This window comes from Notolepis coatsorum (genome assembly GCF_963971535.1).
Source record: "Notolepis coatsorum genome assembly, chromosome: 9".
NCBI classification, from domain to species: domain Eukaryota; kingdom Metazoa; phylum Chordata; class Actinopteri; order Aulopiformes; family Paralepididae; genus Notolepis; species Notolepis coatsorum.
This window is the reverse complement of record NC_140173.1, coordinates 142,882,558-142,894,051: the sequence shown is the minus strand read 5'-3', so window position 1 is coordinate 142,894,051 and position 11,494 is coordinate 142,882,558. Positions and strand designations below refer to the sequence as shown.

The 11,494-nt window shown below is 50.4% G+C and overlaps 1 protein-coding gene across 1 annotated transcript in view; it reads right to left on the bottom strand.

The window, feature by feature from the left end:
* Positions 1-11,494, bottom strand: part of dst (dystonin) — a gene marked incomplete at its 5' end in the record, with an annotated part of 232,374 nt that overhangs the window by 89,143 nt on the left and 131,737 nt on the right. The gene's annotated exons all lie outside the window — the stretch shown is intronic.

Genomic DNA, 11,494 nt, shown 5'->3' with positions numbered 1-11,494 from the left:
TGTTTGATGTGTTGCTAGGGAAACAGCTTGGAGCTTATAGTTGACTTCCTGTTGCAGTGTTTGCTAATATCGACAACTGACAGGAAATCAAAATGTAGTCCCTTCTAGAATGCTGGTTTATATTCGTAATATAAGTCAAGTTGATACCCTCTATATATTTCGAAAATCGATAGTAGGCTGCAGTACATTTCAAAAAGCTTCTTTTTGCGTTCCTGACATTTACATGTATCGGCTCTGTGAAATATACCCCATTTTACCCTTCAGCAGAGAAGAAAAAACAAATAGGTTATGAATAATCTATACACCACAAGTGTCATCTGTGATTTATAATGTTTGTAAAATAAATCGGAGACGCAAAATTAGGTTGTGCATTTACGTCATGTGAAAAAATCCACCCTAAAATAGAATTCCGACAAGACTCCTAGTAGTGATGATGTCACCGAGAGACAAATCATCAGGCCGCTGCGTAGACAGTGAGTACATTAGTGGGACAATAACAGTACCCGACCCGTGGTGATTTCACTGGGGCACGGGTACATGTTCTGATTCAGAGCTGTAAGCCCTAAGATTTAAATAAGAGCTTAAGGAGACGGTCGTCTCTGTTTGCAGATATTGACTTAACTGGCCAAGATCAATGGAATAACGCAGGGTAATTTATGTTCCCGGGGTGGATTTTCCCTTCTAAACATAGCGCTGACATAAACACTCCGCTCTACCCCGGCCGCTCGGTGGCTTCTGGAAGGCCAGGGGGGGAGAAGCGCACGGCCATCAGTTATAAAGCGCAGCACAGCTGGGCCGGATCACACGCACAGACCGGTGGAGCTTTAAACCTAATTCTGCCAGTGTGTAATCTGATATGTGAGGAACACTGCGAGCCGGGCCGCCAGGGAAACACTAATCTAACCAGGCCGCGGCTATATCCAGTGAAACGTGTGCAGTTTGGTCGGGTGAGGAAGGAGAGAGGGAGAAGAAGAGGAAGAGGGAAGACCCCCTGAAACCGGGGGTACCTGCGGGGACAAGAAAGTCAGGTCCACCTCGGGACACACGCTCGTTATGGCGGTCAATAAGTTCTCGATCTCCTGATCTCCCATGTTCTGGAAAGCCTCCACGGCGCCGTTCGGCAAACAGGCCTCCACCGACTGCAGGAACTCCTCCAGGTCGTCCATGCTGCATTTGGACGGCGGCGCTCCACGTTGGACGTGGTAGTCGAACGGTTTGGACGCCGGACGCGGTTCGGGGGGCGACGGTGCGGAGGTGCCGTACGCATCCGGCCACGTCTCCGGCTGCGTCACCACCACGCTGACCAGCTGGCAGTCATCGTGGTACGACGACGGGTCCTGTAACAGCTGGCGGTCCTCCTGGTACGACGACGGGTCCTGTAACAGCTGGCGGTCCTCCTGGTACGACGACGGGTCCTGTAACAGCTGGCGGTCCTCCTGGTACGACGACGGGTCCTGTAACAGCTGGCGGTCCTCCTGGTACGGCGACGGGTCCTGTAACAGCTGGCGGTCCTCCTGGTACGACGACGGGTCCTGTAACAGCTGGCGGTCCTCCTGGTACGACGACGGGTCCTGTAACAGCTGGCGGTCCTCCTGGTACGGTGACGACGCGTCCTCTAACAGCTCGGCGGTGGGCAGCTCATCGTAGCCCATCAATGCCCGCGAGCGTCGCCCGGAGCTCCCGTTCTGGGTCCCTCGGGACGCCGACCCCGAACAGGACAACCTGCCCATAGAGTATCTGTGCTCCGCACTGGAGACGGGCACGTCACGCTGCAGGTGGGACTCCTGCACCAGGCTGTTGCTGTGGTACAGAGGTCTGCCAGGCATCTTGTCCCTGGCAGGGGAGAAGGGGAACTCCTCCTGCCCCGAGCTGAGGGAGCGTACCGTCTTCAGGTCCCCGGACACGTGCATGGCCTCGGAGGAGGACAGGCTCCTGGTGCCCGGGCCCGGCCTCCTGTGGGCTCGATGGGCGCGCCGTTCCCTCTCCGCGATCGGGCTGCACAGGCCCGAGTCGCCGTCCTCGGACGTCAGCGAGCTGGTGACGCTCTGTCCCTTCCTGCAGCCGCGGGCCAGGGCCCCCCCCGGCCTCTCGGCGCTCCCCGACGTACACAAGGTCCCGCTGCGGGCGGCGACAAACTCGCCCCCCAGGTTGGGCGGGGTGGCGAACGTCCGCCACGAGCGCCGTTGGTGGTGGGGGGCGCCGTCTTTTTTCTCTCCCCCCCCGCCGCCCCCCTGCGGGAGACGCGACTTGGACAGCAAGGTGTCCGCCCCCCTGATGACGTCGCCGTTGAGCTTGGGCCCCCCGTCGAAGGCGGCGGCGCGCTCGTCCGGCGCGGTGGGCTTGCGGCTCCGCTGCTCAAAGGAACCGGAGGTCGAGAGGGCCCCGTTGCCGCCGCCGCACAGGCCGCTGAGGTCCAGCGTACGGTGCGAGTAGGGCAGTGTGGTCCCGGCGGCGAAGTGGCGGGAGGACAGGCTGCCCTTGGAGCCCGAGTCGATCTGCTCGTTGAGGCGGACGGTGTCGTAGATGGACCTCTGGGGGACGTAGCAGTCGTCGATGTTGAGGTCCTCCTCCTCCCCTTTGCCCACGCAGGACGGGTTCTGGCGGAGGCAGTCGGGCCTGCTGAGGGGTTTCCCCATATCCCGGGGCAGCGGGCGCCAGCACCGCCGCCACTACCACCAGGTCAATGGAAAGAAAGAGGCAGCGCAAAGGATAGCAGTGGGGTGTGTGTGTTTCGAGGTATATGTGTTGTTTCAGTGCAGATACAGTATTTGAAATAGAGAATAGATGATAGCAAGGTGCATCGTTTGCTTAGGAATCAGTTGTGTGTGTGTGTGTGTAGCATATCAACTGACTCGTTCCCTCTGAAGGGAAGTAAACTGAAGTTAATGAAGCAAAAATAAATAGATTCAAGGTTACTATTTGTTCTTCAGTAATATGCGATAGCTTTTTTGTTGTTGTCGTTCTTAACAAAACATAAAATGCTAAAAGAAAATGCTGATGTGCTTAGCCAAAAGAAATTAAATAAAGGGCCTCGAAAAATCAAAACACATCTTAAAAAAATGATCCGTAAAACTCAAAAGAGTGGATAGCAGCTCGGAGCCCAGTGTGAGGAAAATAGAAATCCATCCGGTCTTTTCCAGACAAAGTCACCCAATCCCCCCCAAAGACCATGATGATCCTCGTCCTCGATATCGTCTCTCTCCTCCCTGTTGAATCTGTCAAAACTCCATCCTTACTCCATCCTTACTCCCGGGCCGGGTCCAAAGTGCTTCTTCTAGCTTCCCCTGAAGTCCGTGGATGATGATGATCCAACGCCGAGAGAGAGCCGAGCCCTGGGGACGTCCTCCGTGCAAAAAAGTGGCATATCCGGAGACACAAGTCCAGGAGGCTCCAAAAGATGAATTAAAACGAGGGGGAAGGAAATGAAAACCCTGCGGTTGGATCCTTGAGAGGAGACGCTGGTTGCTCCTGGATAAACAGAACAGCCTGCCCTTCCTCTCTCTCTCTCTGCCGCTCCTCCGGCAACTGACAGACAGACACCCGCCCCGGCAGAGGGCTCCAGGCCCCGCCCCCCCCTCCCTCCGCTCATTATTCAAGCCTAACATCTGCCACAACTCCATTTGTGAGAGCCATGGGTGAAGGCTCACGTTGATTGGTGGGTTCATGACCCTCCATCCCCCCACCCCACCCCTCCTCTCTCCCTTTCCCCTAATCCCCACCCCCACCCCACGCCCCCTTATGTCTCCATGTGTTTCTATTATGACTTCACTTCTAAACCACCAGCCCCTGTTGCATCACTCACTTTCATTCTGTCCTCTCTCTGGCTTTGACTGAGTGAGGAGGCACTGACTGGTGAAGGGGGGGGGACAGGGGGTGGGGGTGGGGACGGGGGGACGGACGGAGGACACACGCATTGTCTAAAAAAAAATCAACAAACCCAGACTAGTTGAGCAGCAGGCAGGCAGCTCTTTGATGACATCACACAGTGCTGAAATAGATACTTTTTTCCCCCCTCTCCCTCCCCCCTCTCCCCCCCCCCCCCCCCCCCTCTCTCTGTTGTTTTCACTGCGGACGGGACCGTTGCTCCGGACCCCGCAGATATTCTTAATTACTGAGGAATGCTGAGAGAGGCACAGGTCCTAGGTAATCTAACACCCACAGCTCTGCCAAGTGAATGATGGGGGCTTTTTGAAATGCTCTTCTCTCTCTCTCTCTCTCTCTCTCTCTCTCTCTCTCTCTCTCTCTCTCTCTCTCTCCTCTCTCTCTCTCTCTCTCTCTCTCTCTCTCCCTCTCCCTCTCTCTCTCTCTCTCTCTCTCTCTCTCTCTCTCTCTCTCCCTCCCTCCCTCCCTCCCTCCCCCCCTCTCTCTCTCTCTCTCTCTCTCTCTCTCTCTCTCTCACTCATGTGTCCAGTGACCGGAGTGAGGGAAGAAAGGAGGAGAGAGAGAGAGAGAGAAGGAGATAATGAAACAGTGTTCAGTATTTATCTTTGTGTCGCGTTGCCCCCCCCCCCCCCCCCCCCCCCCATGGCACCCAGCTAGATAACAACGGTCCTGGTAGCTTCTTCAAACCAGCTTGCTTGGAGGGGGGGGGGGGGGTACAGGGAGGGGTTGGAGAACGAGAGGGACGGTTGAGGGGATGATGAATAAGCAGTTATAGAGATGTAGAGGAGGGGGGGGGGGGGATTAAGCGCGTACATTCAGCGAACCCAATCTGATTTTTTTTTTTTTTACATAATCCAGCCATTGAATTAAGGGAGGAGGGCAAATGATTCATCTGGCCTGGCTTTAGTACTCCGGCTGATTCAGGTTCCGGTTGTGCCCGACTATTGTTCTTCATTCATATCAAGCCCTGCATGTGTTCAATATGTAAAAGCTAAGGGCCGCGGCGAGGTGGCGCAGTGGGCAAGGCACTCGCCACCAACGCAGGAGACGCTGGGTTCGAGCCCAGCTCTCGCCGTTGCTACCGGCTTGGCTGGTCGTTCATACTAATACAATTGGCAAGTGTTAGAGGGTGGGAAAGCTGGTGGGTGGGGATCGGACGTTGTGGACAGCGACTCCTACAGGTCGGTTGGTGCGCCTGCGCAGCAGAATCAGGAAGCGACGAGGGCGGTGTGTCCCTCCCACGCGTTACTCCTCGCCGCCGAGAGATCGCGCTGTGCAGGCGAAAAGATGCGACGGCTGCCTCCTCGAGTGCCGGAGGGGACACGTGATGTAAGGCTTCGTCCACATTGCAGCCGACCAGTGGGAGGCATGGTCTAACAACGTTCGAGACAGGGGAGGGTAGGAGTGGACGATACGAAATTGGGGACGGGAGAAAAATAGAAAAATGGGGAGAAAAAAAAAGTAGATAAAAAAAAAAAAGATGTAAAAGCTAATACTTCCATGATGTCACACTGTGAAAATGACACATGTGAAATCCGGTAAGCGTGCGCGTGGGTGGGAGTGAGTTAACCGTGTCGCGAAAGTCCAAAAAAAGTGCGTTGGAAATGCGCGATATGACATATTCTTTTTACACGTGAAATCCATGTGTCTTTTTTGTCCTTATGGGACATACTGTATGGAGAGACAGACCTTATATAAAAATCAGTGAGTCATGCTTTTTCTCTCCCGAGGGCTGTTCAGCAAAGAGAGAGGGGGCATTTTATAAAAGAAAAACGTGCGTGGTAAAATAACTCCTTTCAACAACGCGGCTCATCGGTCGCCCCCGGAGAGAATAGGTGTGAGTGACATCATAACGCCGTTACAGAAGAATGAGAGAACTTTTCAAAGTCTCCTTCTGTCGTCGCTCATCATCTCGCGTGCAGTCATCGCTGGAAGAGGGAAACACACTCAGTGGAAAAACCACACACGCTAATTTCCTCCTCGTAATAATAAAACGGCGCGTAGGCCCGGCCGCTACCTATACAGGGGGCCGCCGGGGCCCAGGTACGCGCGGGGGGTCGTGTTTCACCTCGGGGGGAGAGAGTAGAGCCATATGAAATCCGTTTAATTTTTTCCCAAATTCCATTTTATTTTTTCCAAATTCCATTTTTTCCGTTTTAATATTTCAGAATTCTGTATTTTGCTTTGTACGCTCATTTTACCATCAGAAATAATGTCTAATAAGTGGGAATGAATAAATGTCCACAATTTAATAAGATATAACAGTCCATTTAATAGGGCTGTCTTAAATACTTCGAAGCTTCGAAGCTTCGTTCGATGGGCATGGGATTCGAATATGAAAATAAAATTTGATTATTAAAAAATATAAAAATATATATATATTTTTTTGCAAAATCAACTCTGCCTCTCTTTGTTAACTACAACAAGCAATGCTGTTTGTTATTTAAGATGAGGTCGGACTCGGCACTGACAGATTTGTGTTCATTGTGCTGCTTTTATAAAGCCTCAAATGACGGCTTACAATATTTCATGAAAGCAAAGTGTTTTGTTTGTCTAAGATTTTAAAAGGTTTAAACTTTACAGCACTGATAAAGTTGAACAAAGTGCTGTACAAGTCCCACAACATAAAAAAATAAAAATAAAAATTATAATCTTTTTTTTTCTTTTTTTTACAGTTGATTCCATTTTTATTGCTCAATTCCGCGATTCCGTCCGCGATTCCGTGATCGCGGATTTCATATGGCTCTAGGAGAGAGTGTATCACTGCTCTGCGGTGGAGGTGACTAAGCGAGCTAGAGCTGCTAAAGCCATAAGACCACATCAGAGACGAGGGGAAAGCGCCGCTCACCCTGGAAAAAAACACACACACCGCACAAGCTAATTTCCTTGCGATAAAACGACGTGTGGCCGCTCCCAGGGAGAGCTTCTGGTGCAGCCTAGGTACGTATACTCACGTCGGCAGGGGGTCGTGTTTCACCTCGGGGAGAGTGTGTCACCGCTATGCGGCGGAGGTGACTAAGCGAGCAGCACTATGTTCAACCCCCTGGTGGGTGGCACTTGTTTTTTCCAGGCCTTCTCATTGACAACGAGGGGGAACAGCTATGATTCAGCGGAGGGGGGGGGGGGGGGGGGTGAATTCCTTTTGGGAATCACAAGAGACACTGATGTAATGTCTGTACAGCGGACACAGGACGCCCACTCCCGCAGCCCCCCCCCCCCCCCCCCCCACCTCACCCACCCACCCCCAACCCCGCAGATAGTATGGTCACGAGCTCCTCTTGAAGGTGCGGAGGCTACATAAACCAGAGCCTCCTCCGCAGCGAAAAAACCTTCCACAAATCGGACTCGAAAAAAACAAAGAGTGAGAGCATGAAGTAAGGGAGGAGGGGGCGGGGGTCTTTCAAACAGTGCCCTAAAATGGTAAACGGCACATGAAAAACGGCCTGAACCGCGAGCGCCGCGCCGTCTCTCCGCCTCTGTTTATTCCTCCCACAGTGGCTGCCAATAAGAGCCCCCCCCCCCCGTCACAAACCGCGGTGCCCAACGCACACGAGCAACGCGATCCAACGAAAAGGGGAAAAAGACAGAAGTGTGATTAACGCATTCCGTTTCAAAATATATTGAAGCCAAATAAAGAACTTTTTAACACATTCGTGGCCAACCACGTATATATACGTGTTTCGGATCCAACGCTTGAGGGCCAACCACGTATATATACGTGGTAAGGTTGTTTTGGCTTTTATTCCATTGTAATATCCTACTCAATGTCACCGAGCGGGCACTGCAGATTTACCCTACTCTTGGGATTCGGAAAAGTGCATTACCGGCCAGATCCTCCTAGGGGCGCTGTCATGATGCATGATGTCATGATGCAGTGTTCCCTGTTACAGACCAGTGTTTTTTTTTTTTTTCATCATGGGTGGACTTTTTTGTTAGCCTGAAGCTATGCCTGTAGCATGTAGCCTGGAAAACTTTTTGGGACGCTGAATTCAGTATGCAGTAAAGGAATATAGCATCAGCCAATGGATATATCGATCTACCAGGTGGCGATCGATAACTGGGAAATCCGTTTTGGGATCCAACCGGCCCACGGTAAGAGATTTTTCACGTAAATTACAGCCCGATCGGGCCTTGCTTTGATAGCCGACCAGCCGATCAGCGTATGAGGCTAATGAGGCTAATGCCGTTATTGGTAATCAATTATCAGAAACAACGCCCCCCCCCCCCCCCCCCCCTTCATGCATTCATGGTGGACCATGATACCGATAATATGCATTTTGAGTTTTAGCTCTAGCTTGTGTATAGCCCAAACGCCATTCGATTTAACGTTATTAGCTTAGCGCTCTGTATCTCGTCTTCCAGGAAATACCCCAGAACATTGCGGGTTCATATTCACGACGCTATAAAATGGGAATGTATTGATGAAAAAATTATTTATTTAAGGCATATTGAAGGGACGTTTTATAGTGTCAATTGACAATGACAATGGACAGATAGCAATGATATAAAGTATAGATTTAGCTCTACAAACAGCCTCATGCGCAATGAAAGGTTGTCATGATAAGCTGGCCTTATAGAGTGAGATTAGACGGATCCCAGTGGGCGCGAAAGTGTTAAGTCGCAATGGTTCTTGTTGTTGTTGCTGTTGTTGTTTTTAGATACTCGACTCAGAGGAGACGTGGGACCCTGTGAACACAATGGAGGATTTTCCGCCCGCAGCTGAGGTTTGTGAAACCTCCCCTCCCTCCCTCCCTCCCTCCCGGACGGGTGATGGGACAATGGGGGGGGGGGGGGGGGGTTACAAACAGGCTGCATGACACAGGTTGCTCAGCAACAGTCCAAATCAATCAGTTCTTTTGAGGGGGGCTGCACACACCCCTTCCAAAAATACAGATTGAAGACTCTGGATGCCATACTGAGCGTGAATATCCTTCACGGTATTATTAACCCAACCATGCAACTGAAGTGGATGTGGTGAATGTGCTGCGTGAGTGCGTATCAGCCACGCCCCAACCCCCGTCCCTTGATTGCAACAATTATTTGGACTAATTGAATCAAATCCCTTGACCTACATCCATCCATGTCTCTGAATGGATGTGTGTCAGTATGCACACACACACACAACATACATTGTTTTATTGTAATGCTATGCGCCTGTGAATAAAGGACCCTTTTAATAATTTAACACACCAAATATAGGTTAATCCTCCTGAACTCTGCAGGAATTTCCGAGCTTTTAGAACATTTTATATCCATCTCTAAGTCTCGCTAATGGCTATCTCCCCCCCCCCCCCCCCTTTTTGTATCATCCATCACTGATACTGTTTTGAGAACCTCCAGACCCAATATTGCAATAGTATTGCAAGAGAGATAGTGTAAATAAATGAAGAATGGCCATTCTGATGGGGGCGGGGTTGTTCATGTCTATATGAGAGTGGGATTTACAAGCATTCTGACTTTCTGTGGCGCTCTGAGAAGTCCCCAGGCTAACCTAACTCACTGCGAAGTCCCCAGGCTAACCTAACTCACTGCAAAGTCCCCAGGCTAACCTAACTCACTGCGATAACCTAACTCAATGTGAGGTCCCCAGGCTAACCTAAATCACTGTGAAGTCCCCAGGCTAACGTAACTCACTGCAAAGTTCCAAGGCTAACCTAACTCACTATGAAGTCCCCAGGCTAACCTAACTCACAGTGAAGTCCCCAGGCTAACCTAACTCACAGTGAAGTCCCCAGGCTAACCTAACTCACTGTGAGGTCCCCAGGCTAACCTAACTCACAGTGAAGTCCCCAGGCTAACCTAACTCACAGTGAAGTCCCCAGACTAACCTAACTCACTGTGAAGTCCCCAGGCTAATGTAACTCACTGCAAAGTTCCAAGGCTAACCTAACTCACTGTGAAGTCCCCAGGCTAACCTAACTCACAGTGAAGTCCCCAGGCTAACCTAACTCACAGTGAAATCCCCACTGGGCATTACTATTTCCATTCATAATTCATCCTGCTGTGCTGTGGGAATGTGTGGCACTCTGCCTGAGATCGCAACGGTCCGATACCTGGTGGTATGCGGCCGATGTTGCACTTACTTTCTGAAGGAAGTTTGACTCTGTGCGTCAGTGATCTTGTAACGGTGGATCAAGATACACACTCGATTGCATTGAATCGCCTTCGGGACGCCAGAATCATTATGCCTTTGGGGCTTATGACGTGGGCCAAATGGACATACGATCTAGCAGATGGCAATCAAATAATTGGAAGAGCAATCTAATGTTAATTTCAGCTTGATTGTCCATTGCCATCAGAGCCATCGCTCTGATCAACGTATGCTGTTGTACTAACGAATGCCGTTATTGACAATCAATTAATCATAAACGACCCCCCCCCCCCCCTTTCCTGCATGCATGATGGAACATAATATACCGATCATATGCATTTGAATTTTTTATTGTAGCGTGTATAGGGACGAAATGCCAATGGATTAAGTATAATATGTGTCGCGGCATATTACTAGCGTTCCAGGAATTATCCCAGACCACTCTAAAACTATACTTATATTCACCACGGTATAAAACGACAATGTATGGATGGAAAAAAGATTCCTTTTCCACATCTTGAACGATAAGATACCCGATGTCAAATGGGCCATATAGTATTGCATATATAGCTATAACATTTAAATAGTTATAGCCCTGCAAAACGAGGTGAGTGACTCCCACCATTTACAGTGATGGCGTCAGCTCAGCGGCTAAGGATGAGGCTATCGCGTGGCTAGTCAATGTGTTAACATAGGGCTTCAGGATAAGACTGTGTTAGAAACAAGCATGTCAATGTGAGTGGTAGGGGAGCAGGACCAGTGAAACCATAGATATCTATAGAACACTAGATAGCTTAAGGCGGAGTCACCAACGTCACTGAACCGCCGCCATCTTGCACCAGTCAGCCTTGAGTAAGAGTGAGTGAGCTGCACAGACAAAAATACTCATAACTCGCTGAAATATTGACGGATTTACAAACGGTTTGGTTTGCTATAAACATCAAATATGTAGTTATGATACTGCATACTTATAAAAATGTTTTTTTTTAAAGTTTTTTTTTTTACAAACCGCTTGAATCATACTGTAGCCACGTTAATAATGCTTGTAATAAACCAAACCGTTTGTAAATCCGTCAATATTTCAGCGAGTTATGAGTATTTTTGTCTGTGCAGCTCACTCACTCTCACTCAAGGCTGACTGGGGTAAGATGGCGGCGGTTCAGTGACGTCGCTCTCCATTGGCCGGCAGCGCGGGTAAGCTATCTAGTGTTCTATATATATCTATGAGTGAAACACCCTGCTGGCTCCCACCTGGCTCTGAAGGACCTCCCTCCACCCGCCACATTGCTCATGGGCCCCAGCTCCTTTGTTGGCAGCAGATGCCCTGAGGCAGCAGTCCCCAGAGGACCGTCACAGACATGACCAGCCGGCCCCGACAGAGAGCCGGCATCAGCAGCATTATTAGCATTAAATGTAAAGACAGCAGCAAACCAAAATACTGATGATTACGCACTTCCTGCTCCGAGAGGGAGATTACGTTCGGTATAGATCTGTCTGAAAACGAGGATATATATCAGTCGG